Here is a 19635-nt window from a genome sequence, read left to right on the forward strand (position 1 = left end):
GGATGTCAATCTCCTCTCTAAAGTCTCCATCCTCAAGGGCCTGCTGGAATTGTTCCATTTTTGACCTGTCTGACACTTTCTTCAATCAGTTTTTTAACATTGTGTTTGTATAAACTGGGTATAAACCCAGTAATTGGTGTTGTCCAGAATAATGAATAATAATGAATAGTGAATAATGCGCGGGCCGCGTTCAATGCAGTCTAGCATGAATTGAGCCATGTGTGCCAGAGAATCCTGCCAGACTCCTCTGTCTTCATGTTCTTGTGAGCGTTGTGATTGTTGTGATGCACCATATTCGTCACCAGCATCACTTTCTTCCTCTTCTGCTGTCCATTCCCGCTAAATTGTGGAAGTCCAACGTGCACCGCTCTGTCCCTCGGCAGTGGGGGCATCCAATTCCTGCTCCAACTCCAGCTGTTCCTCGTCCTGTTCTTTGTCATAGCTGGGACCAGCGTTTCCTGAGACAGGTTGCCTGATGTTGGTATCATCACGCTGATCGTTTTCATCTTCAGATTCCCCCACTTGCATCATGCCAGCGGTTTCCGTCTTCAACATTGATTTCTTCAGTAAACACAGCAGTGGTATTGTAATGCTGATTGTAGAGTTGTCACTGCTCAGTCACAAGCAACGTGGATTGCTCAAAATTTTGGAGGACTTGGCAGAGATCCAACATGGTGGCCCAATCAGATCCACAGAAGCTTGGTAGCTAGCTGCTGGAATGCGCCTCGGCACTGCGCAAAAGCGTGCTAGCATGTGCAGCGTAGAATTCCAGCGCGTAGGGAGGGACATCACCCAGCGAGCGATGGTGCGCTAGATTGAAGCGCTCCTGCATCTCTTGGTGAGTCCTTCAGAAGCGGTACTGGACTGTTAAAAATGTTTGTTTGTTTTTTCCTTCAACAGAAGATCTACCACGTTGGAGTGAGGAGGACGCCGCCGACCCCGACACCAAGCTGAACCCCGGCGAACTCCAAGCAGAGGATCTTCAGGAACCCTCAAGGCTTTGAGCAAGCTGAGGAGGATCAGCAGTCCCGACGAGACCTCTCCTCATATGTGACTGTGTGCAGTGGAGTAGAGCTCCCCAGAACAACCTCTCACTTGTCACTTTGTCACTGGTCACTTTGTCACTTTGTCACTTTGTCACTTGTCACTTTGTCACTTGTCACTTGTCACTTTGTCACTTGTCACTTGGTCATTTTGTCACTTTGTCACTGGTCACTTTTCACTTTGTCACTTGTCACTTGGTCACTTGTCACTTGGTCACTTGGTCACTTGGTCACTTGTCCAGATGATCTCAGTACACCTCCTGCAATTCAAATTCCTGCACACATTGCTCTGGGATTTGGGTGTGATGAATGATGCATCTAACTGGCCACCGGAGGCAATTAAGGCCTTCAAAACATTGAAAGCAGCTTTCTGTTCCGCCCCCATTTTGCATCATGTTGAGTTGTTGACGTCATGTTCATCCTCGGCCTCGCCTTGAATTTCAGTGCGAGGTGCATTTTCCACAGAAAAAGGTTGTGAATCCGGGCACAACATTTGTGGCTGTTCCATTGACCTTTCACAGGTAGAAGATTGTGGGGGTGGGAATAGCTCCTCCGAATAGCCCATTGTGTCCTGAAAACTACTCATTGCATTGCTTTGCGCACGCATTTTTTTGTCCTCATGCAAGGCCTGAGTTGCGCCTGAAAGCGTGGCCTTCTCCTCCTGCGCCTCCTCCTGTTCCATCACGTGTGCTGCTGCTGCTGCTGGGTTAGCGTTGCCAGTCCCTGTTTATGGAACCTCTCATCTTTATTACATTTATGACTGCATGGCGGTAAAAAGCATGCTATCCGCACGCTTCTTGTCCTCATGCAAGGCCTGGGTTGTTGTGTCTCAAAAAGCGTGGCCTTCTCCTCCTGCGCCTCCTCCTCCTGTTCCATCACGTGTGCTGTTGCTGGTGCTGGGTTAGCGTTACCGGTCCCTTTTCCTGGAACCTCTTCTCTGTATTACATTTATGACTGCATGGCGACAAAAAGCATGTTACCTGTGCAAAGAAACATGACATTTTCCACATTTAACCACTTCAGCCTACAGGTGTTTCACCTTCAGCACGCAGACACTTTTCCCCTTTCAGCACTCCTCCCATTCATTCCCCAATAACTTTTTCACTACTCATCACACATAAATGATTTATATCTTGTTTTTTTTGCCACAAATCAAGCTTTTTGTGAGCGATACTTGTTTTCAGTAAATACTTTATTTTCTATGCATTTTATAGTGAAAAACCAAGGAAAAAATGAAAAAATACACTATTTCTCAAATGCCATCCCCTATAGTTTTAAAATAAACAATATTACTATAGATAAAATACACACATTTTATTTGCCCATATGTCTTGGTTATCACAACATATAAATTATGTCCCTAGTACAAAGTATAGTGACAGTATATTGTTTGGAAATAAAGGTGTATTTTTTCTATGTTGTGTTTTTTGTTTTCTCATTGTACACTACCAAGGATTAAAAGTCCTTATTTGCATAACTAACAGGAATACGCCCTCATGGCATACATATTTACAAAGCTGAGTCCCTAAGCTAAAGATTTATGTATTCTTTTTTCAAATCTGTCACTTTTTGGGGGTTTTACAAGTGTTTTATTTTGGTACAGAGTTTATGAAAATACCAATATTATTGCTTTTCATTCACTTTGGCAGTTAGAAAAATTCACATGAAATACGCCTCAACTTTCTTACTGCCCAAATTGTATTCTCTTGCTTGTCACGGTTAAAATGATACCCTATATACATAATCACATAGCATTTTGGGCTCACAGCACACTATTAACCGCAAGTAGCGCCAATGGATTTTTCAAAGCCATTTTTTTCAACAAATGCAGCAATGTCATTCTTTCTTAGCAACGCCCATGGAGTGTCAGAACATTCAATACATGTCATAAATGTTACCATTCTGAAAATTAGAGACCCAGGCCTACTCAGATATACATATTTGGTAACATTGGGACGTATGCGGTTTTGCTGAAGTTGCACCATAACTCTGAAAATTGCATTTTTGAACAGTTTTTTCCAGTTTGGCAGTATGAAGAATTCACATGACATAGGCCTCAATCCTAAATCACACCAAATTCTATTCTACAGCTTGTCATAGTTAAAAAGATACCCTATATACATAATCACATAGTGTTTTGGGCTCACAGCACACTATTAACCGCAAGTAGCGCCAATGGATTTTTCAAAGTCATTTTTTTCAACAAATGCAGCAATGTCATTCTTTCTTAGCAACGCCCATGGAGTGTCAAAACATTCAATACATGTCATAAATGTTACCATTCTGAAAATTAGAGACCCAGGCCTACTCAGATATACATATTTGGTAACATTGGGACGTATGCGGTTTTGCTAAAGTTGCACCATAACTCTGAAAATTGCATTTTTGAACAGTTTTTTCCAGTTTGGCAGTATGAAAAATTCACATGACATAGGCCTCAATCCTAAAACACACCAAAATCTATTCTACAGCTTGTCACGGTTAAAAGAAAACCAAATGACAATGATGACAAATACAATGGAACTTACCATTGGACGTTTAGCAGGATTGGAGAAAAGCCAGAGAGCAGAAGTCAGGTGTCAGAAGCCAAAGCAAATTGGTGGGTCAGAAGAAGGGAGGGGTCAGCATAGTTCATTCCAAGCATGTGGCTAAAGTTCAATTTGGAAGCAGGGTCCAAAGTTCAATTTGGCAGCTTGATTATGTTTCTGGGCTTCTCCCAAGCATCCAGTCTCCTCCAACACCTCAGAAACACATTGGTAGGCCAAATGGGAGCTTCTTAAGGGACAGTAAAAGGCCAGTAAAATATGTCCAGGTTTAAAAAAAAATATAGACCCCCCCCCCCAAAAAAAAAGGAAGAAGAAGAAATTAATAATGTGGAAGAGTGTGGTATGTCCTGAAGCAAGTAGCAACGCATAGTGCTGGGGCTGAGGGGCAATCCGGGCAAAAATATCTGGACTCCCTCCTCATCTTGTGTTTCACACACACTCTGCATCTTCTCATAGGGGTGGCTTTCACTTCATTTGGGGGGATCAGGGCAGGAAAGTGTCTTTCTTTAAGTCTGAGGGTATTCTCCAAATAAATCGGATCGTTTTGCTGAGCGATTTGGGTAGGGCCAAAAATTAGAGACTTGTAGACTTTCTCCTGGAACTGCACAAAGGTGTCCCTTCTGCCTGCTTTTGCATACAAGACAAATGCGTTCTGCATTGACACCTCCAGCAAGTAATAGGCTACAGGGCCGGGCCGAGGCATAGGCTGGAGAGGCTCCAGCCTCAGGGCGCAGTGTAGGAGGGGGCGCACAATTCATTCAGCTGTCATTCCTAATTGTGTTTGAAGCAGAAAGAAATAAGAAAAAGGGATACATAGCAGTGACTGCACACCAGATAACTAGATATTAAGGTGTTGGGGAGGTTGTGGGCCCTGTGGCACCTCTTAGTCTAATAGCAGTCAGTGTGTGACGGCTGGGGTGGCAGGGATGGAGGGGCGCACTTTGGTGTCTCAGCCTTGGGTGCTGGAGGACCTTGTCCCGCCTCTGATAGGCTATCTTCTTATACCATGCCCTCCGCCTTCTTCTTAGCATATAAGGAGCCAGTTTTTGGTCTGCCAAGTCCACTGCTCGCATTTTCTTGGTGTACTCCACTACAGCCTGTGGTTTTACAGTTCCCTCCCCTCTTGACGAGGCAGGAACGGTGGCCTCACTGTGGATCGTTGTTAGGATCAACACATCCCTCTTGTCAAAGTATTTTAGTGCGAGGAGTTCGCCACATCTGAGGCTGTAGGACTGTCCTCTATGTAGTTTTTTGTTCAGTACCTGTAGTGGGAGGCCTACACGGTTGGATCTAACCGTCCCACATGCTCCAGTCTTGGCTGAGTACAGGAACTTAAACAAAGGTACACTTGAATAAAAATTATCTACATAGAGGTGGTACCCCTGGTGGAGATAAGGGGTTAAAAGATCAATAACAATCTTCCCACTGGTGCCAATGTACTGTGGGCACCCAGCTGGCTGTAAAGCGGAGTCCTTGCCTTCGTATACTGTAAAGGCGAAGGTGTAGCCAGTGCCACTCTCACATGCCTTGTACATTTTCACCCCATATCTTGCCCTCTTGCTAGGTATGTACTGTTTAATGGCAGGTCTACCATGAAATGGTACAAGGGACTCGTCCACTGCAATGTCACGGTCTGGGGTGTAGAGATCTCGAAATACTGCAGTAAGGTGGGTCAGCATGGGCCTTAACTTGAATAACCTATCATGGGCAGGGTCAGTCCGTGAAACATGGTTGGTATTATCATTCAAATGAAAAAATTTAGATAGCAAGTCAAATCGCTGCCTTTTCATTGTTGCTGGGTAGAGGGGCGCGCTATGATAGAGGTCCTTGGACCAATACATTCTCAGTTGTGGCTTTGTTGTGACACCCATGCTGAGATTCAAGCCAATGAAAATTTTAAATTCGGGCACATTGGTGGGCTTCCATTTTGTCACAGTCCAGTGGGTTGGGTTTTCAGCTAAAAATTGTTCAGCATAGAGATTAGTCTGCTCAACCATATGCTGCCAAAAGTCCACCGTAATAAAGAGCTGGTACAGCTCAATGGGTGACAGATTGTCAATAGGCACTGACACACCAGGAGTGGCTGTAAAGGGTGGTATATTGGGCACCTCAAAATTAGGGGGTGACCAAGTGCCATTAAGGATATGATCTGGTACCGGCTGCCTGCGAGGTACCGATGGCCGCTCACCCCGTCTGCTGGCTCCCCTCTGCCCAGTGCTGCTGCTGGCTGCTGTGGTGTTGCCCGCTGAGACCCCAGCTATGGCCTCTGACTGTCCAGTTGGTTCCTGTCTGCTGCCTCCTGTCTGCCCACTGCTGCTGCTGGCTGCTGTGGTGTTGCCCGCTGAGACCCCAGCTATGGCCTCTGACTGTCCTGATGGTTCCTCATCAGGGGAATCAGGATCATCCCAACACAATTGGTGAGATGGCAGCCCTCCGGACTCTGAGCTTTCAGTACCTGAATCAGAGTCACTCGGAGGGGACCACTCGCTGCCTGAGTCATCCCCAGATTCCTCACTGCTGCTCTGCTCGCAGAAGGCGACTGCCTCCTGCAAAGAAAAGCGCCTCCTCGCCATACTAAAAAGAAGAGATAGAAATAAAAAGTAAGAAGAAAAAGAAAGAAATAGATTGTGGTTTTTTTTTGGTTTTTTTTTAAAGTGACAGTTTTTTTTTTTTTTTTTTTTTTTTTTTTTTATTGAAATAGATGGATAAAATAGATAAAGAGTAGATAGAAGGTAGATAGAAAGAGTATATAGAAAGAGTAGAGAGGGTGAAAATACCCAAAAGTTAGGAAGGGAGGTTAGAAAGAATAAATGGCAAGGAGAGGGAGGATCAGGAGATAAGGGGGTAGATATGGGGTTAAAATCAAGGAATGGGGGGCAAATTTTTAATAATATAAGTCCTACCACACTGCTGCAGTCTCTCTCTCAGCTCCTGTCAGCACAGATCACTCACAGAATCTGTGATGACAGAGAGCTGTGAGAGAGAGAGAGGGAAACTTTGTTTATAAACATTTAGCAGAATGTACATTGTTACTGGCTGTAACAATGTGCATTCTGCCTGTAAACTCATCTGATTGGTTAAGGGACCTGCTGGTCCCTTGAACCAATTAGCGCTCCGTCGGCTGGGCTGTGAACGAGCGGCGGGTGCGCGCGCATGCGCGCGCACCCGCGGAGATAACGCTGGACGTACTTGTGCGTCCATTTAGCCCGCAATGCGCCTATCTGGACGAGCAGATCCGTCCAGATAGGCTGAAGTGGTTAAAAGACAGTTTTTCCTTTGAAACTTTACAATCAATTTTCTCAAAAACTATAAGCTCTTTTTCAAATATTTTTTTTCCTCTTGTACCCACTCCCAAGGTGCACATACCCTGCTAATTTGGGGTATGTAGCATGTAAGGAAGCTTTACAAAGCACGAAAGTTCGGGTCCCCATTGACTTCCATTATGTTCGGAGTTCGGCGCGAACACCCGAACATGTTCGGCGAACGTTCGCGAACCCGAACATCTAGGTGTTCGCCCAACACTACTGTGCACCCATGCTATGCATCTGAGTGAACCTAACTTGCCTAATCTCCATGCTCCATCCAGTGACTGACTAAGCATTACCTTTTGTACTCATACTGTGCTGCATGATCTGGTTTTTCTTGTATTCCTGTATTGTCATATAATTATGGCAGTATTTGTATAGCGCCTTTCTCCTGTCGGACTCAAAGCGCTTGTGAGGCAGCCACTAGAGTGCACTCAGTAGGCAGTAGCAGTGTTAAGGAGACTTGCCCAGGAAACTCCTTACTGAAATAGGTGCTGGCTTACTGAACAGGCAGAGCCGAGATTTGAACCCAGGTCTCCTGTGTCAGAGGCAGAGCCCTTAACCATTACACTATCCAGCCACTGCCTTGCTATATGTATCCTCTAAATATTGTCTGTAACCTAAACTATTGTCCAGCGCTGCGTAATATGTTGGCGCTTTATAAATACAATAAATAAATAAATAAATAATGTTTTAGTTAGGTTGCACTTATTAGATCAGCTATGTTGGTTATAATGACCATTGAGTCCAGCACTGGCCAATATGCTTTGGACTGTTCTCATATTGATTTTAAAGATACAGTTAGGCATGATTTGGGGGTTAGTGCAGTTAGGTCAGGAGGGCTGATTTAATTAGGATCTCTGGTAGGTGTGTTTACACAACTGCATTCACACAAACGCTAATTTATTAGCCCTCCAGCAGACCTCCAATATGACCCAGGTGAGGGCTGTGTACATTTTTAGCAACAGATATTTTAATAAATCCATGTATATTTAGTAGTTATGGTTTTCAGCTCAGAAATGCCTTATTAAATTAAACCCAGTGGGTTAACTCGCTGGCTATCTCAGTTGATTCTGTATTAAAATCCTTCAGCACCATGATATGAAAGTCATACCAAGCATATACTGTACTGAGTATGTTACAGTAAATGAACAGACATATTAAGATGAAAGAGGAGATAGATTGGTTGCAACTATTGGTCAGTATTTCCATATAGTGCTATATAGTTACAGTTAGCATGTCCATTTTGTATATGGTATATGACCTTCTGTAGACTTTCATGTAGTTGTCTGATGTGTATTTTATATTTTCAAAGAGATCAAAACGAAGCATAGAGTGTGTCTAGTAAGAGTTAAATACAGTACATACAACGTCAAACCTTTTGAATATTTCAGTTGCACATTTTTCATAAATGAATTCAATGTGTTTCTTTCTATATACATGGCAAACTGATACAGCCAACCAGATGTTATATGTTTACCCCTCTCTGACATGGATTCTATGTATGCAGCTGGAAAGTGTATTAGTTTTCAATTCTCCCAGCAATTCTTCTAATTTTTAATATAAAATCTGTTCACTTTGACATCTCTGTGTTTGTAGTTTGATCTCTTGTATTCTCTTCAATATTTAGTATGCTAGTGATAGCTGCTTCAAATCTACAAATGCATTTCCACCTCATGAACTATGTCCATAATTGCATATTTTCCTATAATATCTCCCCATTCTTTGTATCAGTGCTAGTGATCTCCTTTATAGGTTTCTACAGCCAGAGATGCTGCAATACATGTCTAAATAAAATAAAATAATTTATCTTATTTACCATATGAATTTCTTGTAGAAACATGTAAATCAGCATTGTGTGGGTGAAGTATGCGGCTCTGGTTTATCATATCTCAGCTGGGATTACTCAAGTATTATCCTGGCATAGCGATTTCAAAATGTCAGCAAATGTTCAAGTGTGCTTGGAATCTATTCAGCATATAGTCAGGATATAACAAAAAGCAATCAATCAAGAATGCTGTGGGACTGTTTTACTAGGGGGCTCTCTAGGGCTGGAAATCAGTGGAGAGCACAGGTGACCCCAAAAACCTGGCTTGGATTATTAAACCTATGCAATCAATCATTAACTCTCTGCACTCAAAACACACTCACAACAAGCTGGAACTCAAGTAGTGATATAAACAACAAGTTTGCAAAATTGTATGTGGTTGCAAAAGTGAAGGATCTTAGCTTCCAAAATGGACCGCAGTGCTTTTGCACTGGAACAATTCACCAGCTTTGAGATTCTCTTCCTACTCTACTTACGATAGACAGCAGGCAAGCAAATACTTCATGCTCTCTCAAACTTGAAATTCAAGCTGAGGCTATCTCTGGTTCTAATACATGCATCCACATATCTCCAGGGAGTGACAAACTGTTGGTAAACTGGACAAATCCAAAATCTCTGTAGTTCAGGGCCATTTCTTGGGCAGTGCGTGCAGGGGGAGCACCCTGGGCACAGACTGGCAAGTAAAAGAAGAGGGGGCAAAGGCAGAAGGACATAACCGCTAGGGAGCTGGTGACGTGTGGTGCAGGCAAATGGCAGAAGATAGAAGATTACCGGCTTGATCACCTTCCTTGACTGACTACTGCTGGGCTGCCTGCGTCCGATGTCAAGTCATCATCACGTCACCACCGCGTGATGACACCCAATGTCCTGTAGCGGTACTGCAAGCTGTCAGTGCGCGGCGCCCATGGAGGAGTCGGCTTTTCAGTCTCTCTTCGCCTGTGTGTTTTCCTGGTCCCTGCTTCCTCCTGGATGAGCAGCTGGTCCCTAGTAAGTAGACAGATCTACTTGAGACCTGTGGCTGTGTGACTGTCCCTAAAGAGTAAAAGTTTGCGAGTCCAGGGGGGTTGGGGGGAAGGGGGCAGCACAATTTTTACACCCTCACCCGGGTGCAATTTAGTCTAGAAACTGCCCTGCTGTAGTCCATTATGGAAGCTAGGAGCCTCCATTTTTGCAACCAAATACAATTTTTCAACCTAGTTTAGAAACCTAGTGTTTCTATCACTAATAGAGTTCAAGCATGTTGTTAGTGTGTCTTTTGAGTGCAGAAGGTTAATGCTAGTTTGTATGGAAAAGACTACTCTCCTCAGGACATGCTTTTCTATTTTTCCTTTATCTAAGTCCCAGCAGGAGGACCACGGCTTCCCTTTTTCTGCATATGGTTTAGTAGCCCTTGTGGTCTGGCCGCATGCTGTAGCTCTCTTTCTATCACAGCCCATTTATTTGTTATTGGTGTGAGTAGTTCAGTTTGTCACTACCTGGAGGCGTATGTCAGGTCACATCTAGACTTGTGTCCTACCTATGTGTCTGATCTTATCCACAAATACAACCTAAACCACCCTCTGTGCTTCTCCTATTATCTACAAACATTCTTACCACATATAACCATCCTAAACATTTATTAACAGCTAACTTACAACACTCCCAGTCCTTTGTACCTTCCTTACCTACTGTACTGTGTCTCCTCACCTCTTAACATGGTGATAGACATAAAACCTTGGAAAGGAAACCATTGAAAGCATCTAGTTCAGCCTGATAAATTGCTCTGACATGCACTGTGGCTGTGCTAAGTGTTGAATCAGCATCTAATTACTATGGCAGTCTCACTGGCATCCTTGCACTTTATAGCAGGACTAGTAGGCCCTATGTGATCAGACATAGCACTGATTGTGCAGCCATATATATGCAATGCTTATGGGCTGATCTTCAAATGATAAGCTGCTGGTCGATGATTGTTGGCTATCATCTGCAGACTAAACTTGTATATCTATGGCCAGCTTTACATTATAGACCTGATGAGACATGGTTCTCTTTACCTCCTGTAACCAAGAAGCACCACAAGGAAGGTATAGGGTACTTAAAGAGACAGAAAGGCCCTCCTACTAAAAAGCAATGCTAAGTGTTGTTTACCTTCTTAAAACAGAAGGAATTTGTGATAATTCAGCTTAAAGTGAATCTGTGGTTACTCGCAATGCACTACTACTGAATATGCAGATTATCTTTTTACGCCCCAGAAGCCAAGCTCGCATCCAGAACTGCTGGTTTATAGCAAGCCTATAGCTTTAAATTTTACAGAGCCACATCCACCCCACATGCAGACAGCCTGTTCTGGACTTTTTGGTCCTCTTCAGTGCATGGCAGGGAATAATATGGCTCTATGCAATAGGGCTTGGACCAGTACAACATAGTAACCAAGCAGCTCAGGGTGACCCAAATCCACAACCACACCACACTACATCTCCTGTGTCATGTTTTTTTTCCTTTGGTTGTTCAATATAGATTGAAAGCTCCCAAGGGCAGAGCTCTCTCACCCTTTTGTGTCTTGGAGTTTGTTATACATTTTATTCATCATGTTACTTTTGTCATTGTAATTATCAATTCAGTATTTTGTACCAGTGTCCATATTTTATGTATACCATTGTCTGTATTATTATGTACCCTGTGTGTTTTTCTTACTTTGTACAGCGCCACGGAATATGTTGGCGCTTTATAAATCAATAATAATTATTTATATATATATATATATATATATATATATATATATATATATATATATATATACTTCATAATAAATGGATGATAAAAAATTAACAATAATGGAAATATATGCTTTCAACCATTATGTGCATGATCCAAAAGATCTCTTGTCAGTTTCCTTTGCTATGTATCAGGTTGGGTAGTCACAGCAAAATGTCTCTCACAAACAGTTTCCTGCTAATTCATCAATACCTAATATCTGTAATCACCTGCATTTACCTGTGTTGCATAGCTGATGAGATCTGATTAGTCACGTGACAGTAACCCTGAGCAGGAAATATAACGTCAGTGAGACAAGACAAGACAAGACAAGACAAATACCATTTATATCGCGCTTTTCTCCTGGCGGACTCAAAGCGCCAGAGCTGCAGCCACTAGGACGCGCTCTATAGGCAGTAGCAGTGTTAGGGAGACTTGCTCAAGGTCCCCTACAGAATAGGTGCTGGCTTACTGAACAGGCAGAGCCGAGATTCGAACTCTGGTCTCCTGCGTCAGAGGCAGAGCCCTTAACCATTACACTAGCCAGCCAGAATCTGTACTTAACCATTGTGCAGTGACATTTTGTGCCAATGTCAGCTCCAGTGGTAGCTTTCAATATGAGAAGTAGGTGGGCAAGAGAATTATAGTTGAAGGATACACAAGGTAACATGTGACATGATGAGATAGGCATGTGTATGTACAGTGGCAAGTACACAAAACCTATGGTGTGGTGTTTTTCTTTTCTCCGCCTGAAAGAGTTAAAAATCAGGTATGCAAGTGACAGTTTCTGCCCGGGTCAGGACCAGGATGGACTATAGCATAACCCTCACTGATAAGGAATTAAATTACAGCCATAAAACACTTTCCTGGCAGAAAATGGTTTCTGAGAGCAGGAAAGAGATAAGATAAAAAGAATCAATACTGTAATGCATGTGTCATTGAGCAGAGACGATGAAACAGTAAAAAGTAGATTTAAAGATAAAATAAAACTGTGGATATCTAAACAAAGTCATTTTTAGGAGAAGAAGGATAGATACAATTGTTTATCATATTAGTTTATTTTAATCTTGTGTATCCTATAAGGTAAGATAAGGGTTAAATCAGTATATGAAGTAGAGGAATAGTTACAATTTATACTTACGTTAGTGGTTATTGCCACAGGCACTACATTAAGATTGTTGGTACAGAACTTTCTGACTTAAAAATTAATGGACTGTACTTAATATTAAAGTACAGGACTGCTCAAAAGTAATACAGTGGTATTCTCTCTCTGGCACACCACTGTAATGAAAAAACCCAAGAATACTCTGTGCCAATATTATTTGAAATTAATGTTTTATGCTTAAGTTTAATCTTTAACAAAGGATCTAAAAAGTATTGAAATGATTACCAACTGATACATTATAAGACTATAATCTGGAAATCTATATGTGTATGGCCAACTTTACTTCTCATGCAGAAGAATGCAAAGTGCAATGAGATGAGCAAATGGTGGTAACCCATAACTATCAGCTACTTTGCTTGTTGCTATGGATAACTGAATTTTTGTATGGTGTTTAAACTTCTGACTTTGTTATGTCAAATTCGAACACCAATACTACTGCTAGACACCTTAACAGGTGGCATTCATTTCACATCTCATCCAGCTCATGCTGCCAGCTAGAAATACTGTCTCCTGCTCTGTTGACGGCAGAGACTGCTGCTAGTGAGCTGTTATGACACGTAGAGCAACCATTTCTCTATCTAGGGTCCCACATTCATGGACTAATGTTTCTGATGCCTTCTGTAGGCTGTACATCACAAACAATTCCTATTTTCCTCTTGTCATTTTAACTGTGTTTTTTTTGGAAAACCACAAAGTCTAAGTTTATTGCATAAAGCAGAATGTGGCTCAATAGCAACTGGCACTTAACTGTTATCAGTGGACCTTGAATTATGAGAACTGTCATTGCTGTCACTTGTTAACTTTTTTTAAGCATTACGATGATCCGGTTTCTGTACCTCCTCCACAATTTCAGTAAAATATGAGAAAATTGTGACCTGAAAAAAATCTAATTTACCTTTCCTATTTTATCTCCCTATCAGCATATATGTAGGTCAGCTCTGTCCCTGGACCTCCTCATAGGACTTATGCACAGTGATAAATTTGTGCTCCCTCCAAGAAGTTAGTGTTGTAGTAAAGGACAAGACATCCTCTAGATGGGCAAACTGTGCTGTCATGGAGATACAGCAGGAAAGGAAAATGAATTACTTTTTTTGGCAACAATTTCCTAGTTTCCTCTGCATCTACTGCAGCATATGTGTGTGATATACCCTGTTTCCTGAAAATAAGACTTACTCTAAAAATAAGCCCTAGCATGATTTTTCATGTTTTTTGAAGCTGCTTGAAATATTAGCCCTACGTCACAATGCCCTAATTACAGTTCAGGAAAAAGTCAATAGAAATAGTGTCCAGGCAGCTATGATATACATTAATATGATTATCATTTCTATGTAGTATTTATACAAAATGCAGATTCCATGCAGGCTAACATGCAGATTGCTGTATTTGATGCTCTTTTTTATAATGGACAAGAAGGAATGAAAAAGCAAAAAAATGCCCCGAGCAATACTCCAGCAGGAAAATCACACTACAGTACACAGAGCAAATTTTTAATTACCGGTAGTCTTAATACCACTGTGATGTTGTAGGCCTGGCAAAAGGGTCTGAGGACTTAAAAAAAAAAACCTTCTGAATTATACTTTACAGAGGAAATTATAACCCTGACAGTAAAACAGAACATTGAGCCTAATTTCCTATGCCAAGGGATTGCACATTCCAATCTATCTGCTCAGTGCTGCCATGATCGGCTAAGCAGATAAAAAATGCAAGAAATTAAGCCTTTTATCATATCTGGAGCAGTGCCTGGCTACTGTTACAGCTGCTCATGGCTCTGCTAAAAACAAAAGGATAAATAGTCCATAGGAGTATTAAATAAACTTGTGGTCACCATTCCCTCAGATGAGCTGTGGTGCTATTTTTGAGAACATTGCACATGTCTACACACACATATGTGCAATGTGTCAAAATGATTTTTTTTCAAATTTAATAACAATATTATAAATGGGACCCCCAGATATCTGCCCCCTCTTAAGTAAAAATGTGTATTCTTACTTTACCTATGTACCATAAAAGGTCAAAAATAAAAAGGGAAAAAAGAACTGCTGTATTTCAAATAAGACTGTACTAAAAATAATAAAAATAATAATAATTTTTTTAATCTCTACTGGGTTTTCTGTCTTTGTAATTTCTGACCATTTGTGTCTTTATGTCTTTGTTTCTTCTTTTGTAGATTTTCATTTTCTTTCATGATTTTCTTCTGTAATTCATCTGTCTTCTTGTTTGTTCTTCCTTTCTTCAATTCTTTTTTTCTTCTGTTTAATCTTGCTAGCAGCCCACCCCTTTCCCCATCATATGGCCAGATGCTGCTGCAAGATCAGGAGCCCCACCCACGGTAATTCAAATCTGCCAGGTAATTCAATATCTGAATTTCTCACCAAGCTTTCAAATTGGTCCATTCACATGAATGAAGAAAAAGAAGAGAGGAATAAAGCAGAAGACCATAGAAATATGAAACATTTATAGAAGATATGAAGTATACTGTAATACAGAAGAAAATCTCAGGATGCAATTTATCTTTCACTTGTTTGCCTGGGAAGGGGTGGATGCATTGGGATCCCCTCATTGTTAAAAGGGACTTCCAGATTCTACCATAAGTCCCGTCCATACTATCAGCCCTATGATCTCCAGGGTACCGGAGGTGGATAAGAGTGGCGTGCACCCAATGTGTGTGAGAACCTGAACCTGAAAACTCAAATACAGCTTATTGCTGCTACAGCCCTTTGTGTGCCGTGTCTTTCTTTGATACTTTGCCTGAACATTACACAGGGTTGGTGAGCCTGTTGGATGCTTGGCACCGGCTGGCCATGTTCGATAACTGGTTCACTGTGGTAAGGAAAGACCTGAACTATGTGTGTATGCCATTCACCTAATATTGGCCAAGGGTTGCTGCAAAGAGGGAGTGGGGAAAGGCTGTGTTTCTGCCTTTTTCAGTGTACGCCATAATTTTATGTATCATGTATGGTATGGAGCCTCATGCTCATAGGCTGCAAATTCCCTGGGGAATACCATCTTGCATAGGGTGCGATAGGTGAAGCTAAGGTGAGGTGCTGTTTTTCATTGTTTGTTCAAAATATAAGTAAAAGTATTGCATGGATATTTTATCAACATTTTCCTTCAAAGAAAAGGAAATAAATGTCAAGGAAAGTATATATAAAAAAAACAAAACATCCTAGCATGTATTGAATGTTTCCCTGCAGCAGCTTACCCCCCTATTTAGCAAGCTTTGAAACCATCTGCAGCAGGGTATCATTGGTGAGGAATGACCTTGGGAATCCCTGAACAGCCAACATGGGTCATGTGCATGCAGAAGATATGCTAATTGGCTTCCACTAAAATTGGCCCTAGACTACGATACATACACATGATACATACATAGACATATGTCTATGGTAAGGATTAGATTGTGACCCCATCTGAATGACAAGGCAAAATACTCTGTGCAGCGCTGTGGATGATGTCAGTGCTATATAAATACTAAATAATAAAAATAATGATGTGTGGATGTTCTTTCCCTATTAAATGCGCAATCCTCAGTTTTCGGGAAAATGCACTTTTGTTCAGTAAATCCTGAGGTACTGTATGTATCTATTATGTAAGTTTTATTCTTAGCCTATAAGCTACCTCTGTGCCATGTTTTCAAACAGATCAATAACACATTCAACATACCAGCAGACAGTTCATTCATACACCTCGGCCTGCCTGCTTGATGTGTCTATGGAAGTAATCTCTGTTTTGTGCAAAATAAGTAAATTCCATAAGATTTTCTTTGTGCTAGTCTGTCATTCATAAATCCGTAACTATGGAGAAATGCAGAGTAAATGCCATTCCCTCTTCTTAGACACTGGCAGGTATCTATTTTTGTATGTCTGTGCTGGTTCTGCAGGAAGCAAGCAGAAATGTAGGTCTGCTAAATATTTTTCCCTTAGGTGACATCCTCATGGATCTGGATGCTAAATTAGTGAAAGCAGACTAGTTTAGGTGACGCAGCTTATCATAAAGCATGATATTTAAAGGTAATTTATTTCTCAGCGAAAAAAGTTCCATTTTGCATTTGCAAAGTTTTGAAGGAAGTGGGGCAGTAGGCAATCAGTGCTTTTGTATACATGACTACTGACCAATCAGGGGTTTTATCTTAGATCTTAAAAAAAATAGAGTTTTAATATTTATTTCTCTAAGCTCCTGTCAAGTGCATTTAAAGTAAATTGGACCTAGAGACTGTCAGAGATGGTGTCAGCTTCCAGGCTCGAGATAATAGAGGATCTTAAGGTGAACTTAGAATTCACCTTAAAGCTATATTAGACAATAATAACTGGTGTACAAATGCCACATTGTCAAGAAAAAGCAATTATCAGGCTATAAAGATTTTGATGTAGTAGATGGCTAGTAGATGCAATAGAGACCACTTATCTATTGTATTAAAATATTGCCCAACTTACCTAAGTGCCGAGGTGGTCTTCAAAGTATTCAACATTGCATTCACTATAACTCTGGTAAATTTTAAGTGTGCAAGCAGCACCTGCACCGCTCCCCCCCCCCCCCCCCCGTTTAGGTAGCCAGAGAGTACCCCCAAGTTCAGGTAGCCAGAGAGTGCTCTCAGAGTAGTACCCCTCCCCTCTTATGGGTAGCCAGAAAGTGCCCCCCTCACAGTATAGGTAGCCGCTCTAACCCAGTGTAGGTAGCCAGAAAGTACTTCACTCATGTTATGGGTAGCCAGCAGGCTTGCTCTCCAGGACTCCCGAATGCGAATTTACACAAATTATTTGGGTAAATTTCAACGTTCCCGAAGTCGAAGCCGAGAACCGAATGCGCCGGACCCGAAGCCGAAGGCGGGCGAATGTGCGCATTTTAATTCGGCCGAATGACGCGTTGGGTCCGGCTTCGGGATTCGGGAGTGACGCAGGCCAATCAGAATTCCTCCAGCCGAGTCCCTGGCAACGCTAGCAACCAATCAGAGGAGAGGAGCCTGGCACTCACCTCCTCTATATAAGGTGGCGGCCATTTTGCGGAGATACGCACTTGTGTGACTGAGCTGGTACTGAGAGCATCTCCAGTGCTGTGCTGCATGTCTGATCAAGTGTATTCTGTGCTAAACCTAGCGTTTTGCTTCCTAAACACCTCCTAAACACATTCATTGTACTGTTATATAGATAGATAGTAATTTGATTGTTTGTAGTCAGCTAGTGTGTACTGTATACTGTGCTAGGCTATTGTTAGTCTGTGTGCAGGCTAGGCCTGCTAGCCTAGGGCAGCCTTAGCCTACTACTAGCTTAGGTAGGTTAGGGATTCTAGTTAGTTGTGTACTATAGTAGTTTAGTTAAATTGTACTGCTGTTGTTTGCTGTAGTCTGTTAGTTTATAGCTTCAGTACTGTTAGTCAATACTAGTTAGTTACTGATTGACTATGTACAGGCCAGCATCCCTTGTTGTCACCTGCTGTGTGACTGACATTTGCCAGCCCACCCTGTTGATTGCCTCTGACCGTGTGTGACCGACCGATTGTAATTGGTCACCCACTGTCTGGCAGTTAGTTATATTGTTTACTGTTTAGTACAGCAGACGTTTAATAGTTACTACCTGCGCGTACAACCGTACTACTACTAGGTAGGTGGTAGTCTCTCTTCCACTACTACTACCCCCCACCCCTTCATTTAATGCGCCACTAGCTATTACGCCACTACAATAGCTATACTGTTCTATAAAAAAAAAATTCTGAGGTGTCTGGGTTGAAAACTGTGCTGTCCCAGTTGTGCATTGGGCACAATGTGGGCTGCACGACTGCTGTCCGGAACCTCCTCCTGCTCTTTGGTGTTTATTTTCCGCCATGGTACCAACGCTAGGTACCATTGGCCTGTGACATTGCCTGCTGCCATTCGCCACTCCTCCTCCTCCTGCTGAGTTTATCCTCCTGCCTGTCTGTGTTCCCACCGCCAGGGTCCACAGAATTATGCACTGCTGCCATGCGCCACTAGCTATTACGCCACTACAATAGCTATACTGTTGTATAAAAAAAAAATTCTGAGGTGTCTGGGTTGAAAACTGTGCTGTCCCAGTTGTGCATTGGGCACAATTTGGGCTGCACGACTGCTGTCCGGAACCTCCTCCTGCTCTTTGGTGTTTATTTTCAGCCATGGTACCAACGCTAGGTACCATTGGCCTGTGACATTGCCTGCTGCCATACGTCACTACTCCTCCTCCTCCTCCTGCTGCTGCTGCTATAGTTATCCTCCTGCCTGTCTGTGTTTCCACCGCCAGGGTCCACAGAATTATGCGCTGCTGCCATGCACAACTAGCTATTACACCACTACAATAGCTATGCTGGTGTTGAAGATAACATTTTACAACAGTACAGTTCTGTAAGGGAAAAAACAAAGAATGTTGGTGGTGGACGGTGAAGAAGAAGAATAACCATGTGAAGAAGAAGAATCAGGTGAAGAAGTAGTAGAAGAAGTAGTAGAAGAGGAAGAAGAACCAGGTGAAGAAGAAGAACCAGATGATGAAGAAGAAGTAGAACCAGGTGAAGAAGAAGAAACAGAGGAACCAGGTGAAGAAGAAGAAGAAGAACCAGGTGAAGAAGAAAAGAACCAGGTGAAGAAGAAAAGAACCAGGTGAAGAAGAACCAGATGATGTTGACGAAGAATAAGAAGATGAAGAAGAACCAGATGAAGAAGAAGAAGAGAAGAACCAGGTGAAGAAGAAGAAGAGAAGAACCAGGAGAAGAAGAAGAAGAGAAGAACAAGGTGAAGAAGAGAAGAACAAGGTGAAGAAGAGAAGAACAAGGTGAAGAAGAACCAGATGATGATGATGAAGAAGGAGAAGAAGAAGACGAAGAAGAACCAGGTGAAGAAGAAGATGAAAAAACAATTGAAGATGAACCAGGTGAAGAAGAAGAGCTTAAAGAACCAGATGCCAGTGAAGAAGAAGATGATGAAGTTGATAGTAATGAATGATTGATGACGAGAAACAAAAAGAGGGTAAAACAGAAAAATAAGATGAAGAAAAAGATGGAGAGGAAAAAGAGA

General features: G+C 42.0%; 1 long non-coding RNA gene across 1 annotated transcript in view; it reads left to right on the forward strand.

Moving 5' to 3' along the window:
- LOC137544386 (uncharacterized) overlaps positions 1 to 15307 on the forward strand; it is a 124291-nt gene extending 108984 nt beyond the window's left edge. Inside the window, exon 3 of the long non-coding RNA XR_011025848.1 lies at positions 14887 to 15307. This is a non-coding gene — a long non-coding RNA (uncharacterized lncRNA). The remainder of the gene's footprint in view (positions 1 to 14886) is intronic.
- The last annotated feature ends 4328 nt before the right edge of the window (positions 15308 to 19635 follow it).

The sequence above is a fragment of the Hyperolius riggenbachi genome, chromosome 2 (genome assembly GCF_040937935.1).
Source record: "Hyperolius riggenbachi isolate aHypRig1 chromosome 2, aHypRig1.pri, whole genome shotgun sequence".
Classification (NCBI taxonomy): domain Eukaryota; kingdom Metazoa; phylum Chordata; class Amphibia; order Anura; family Hyperoliidae; genus Hyperolius; species Hyperolius riggenbachi.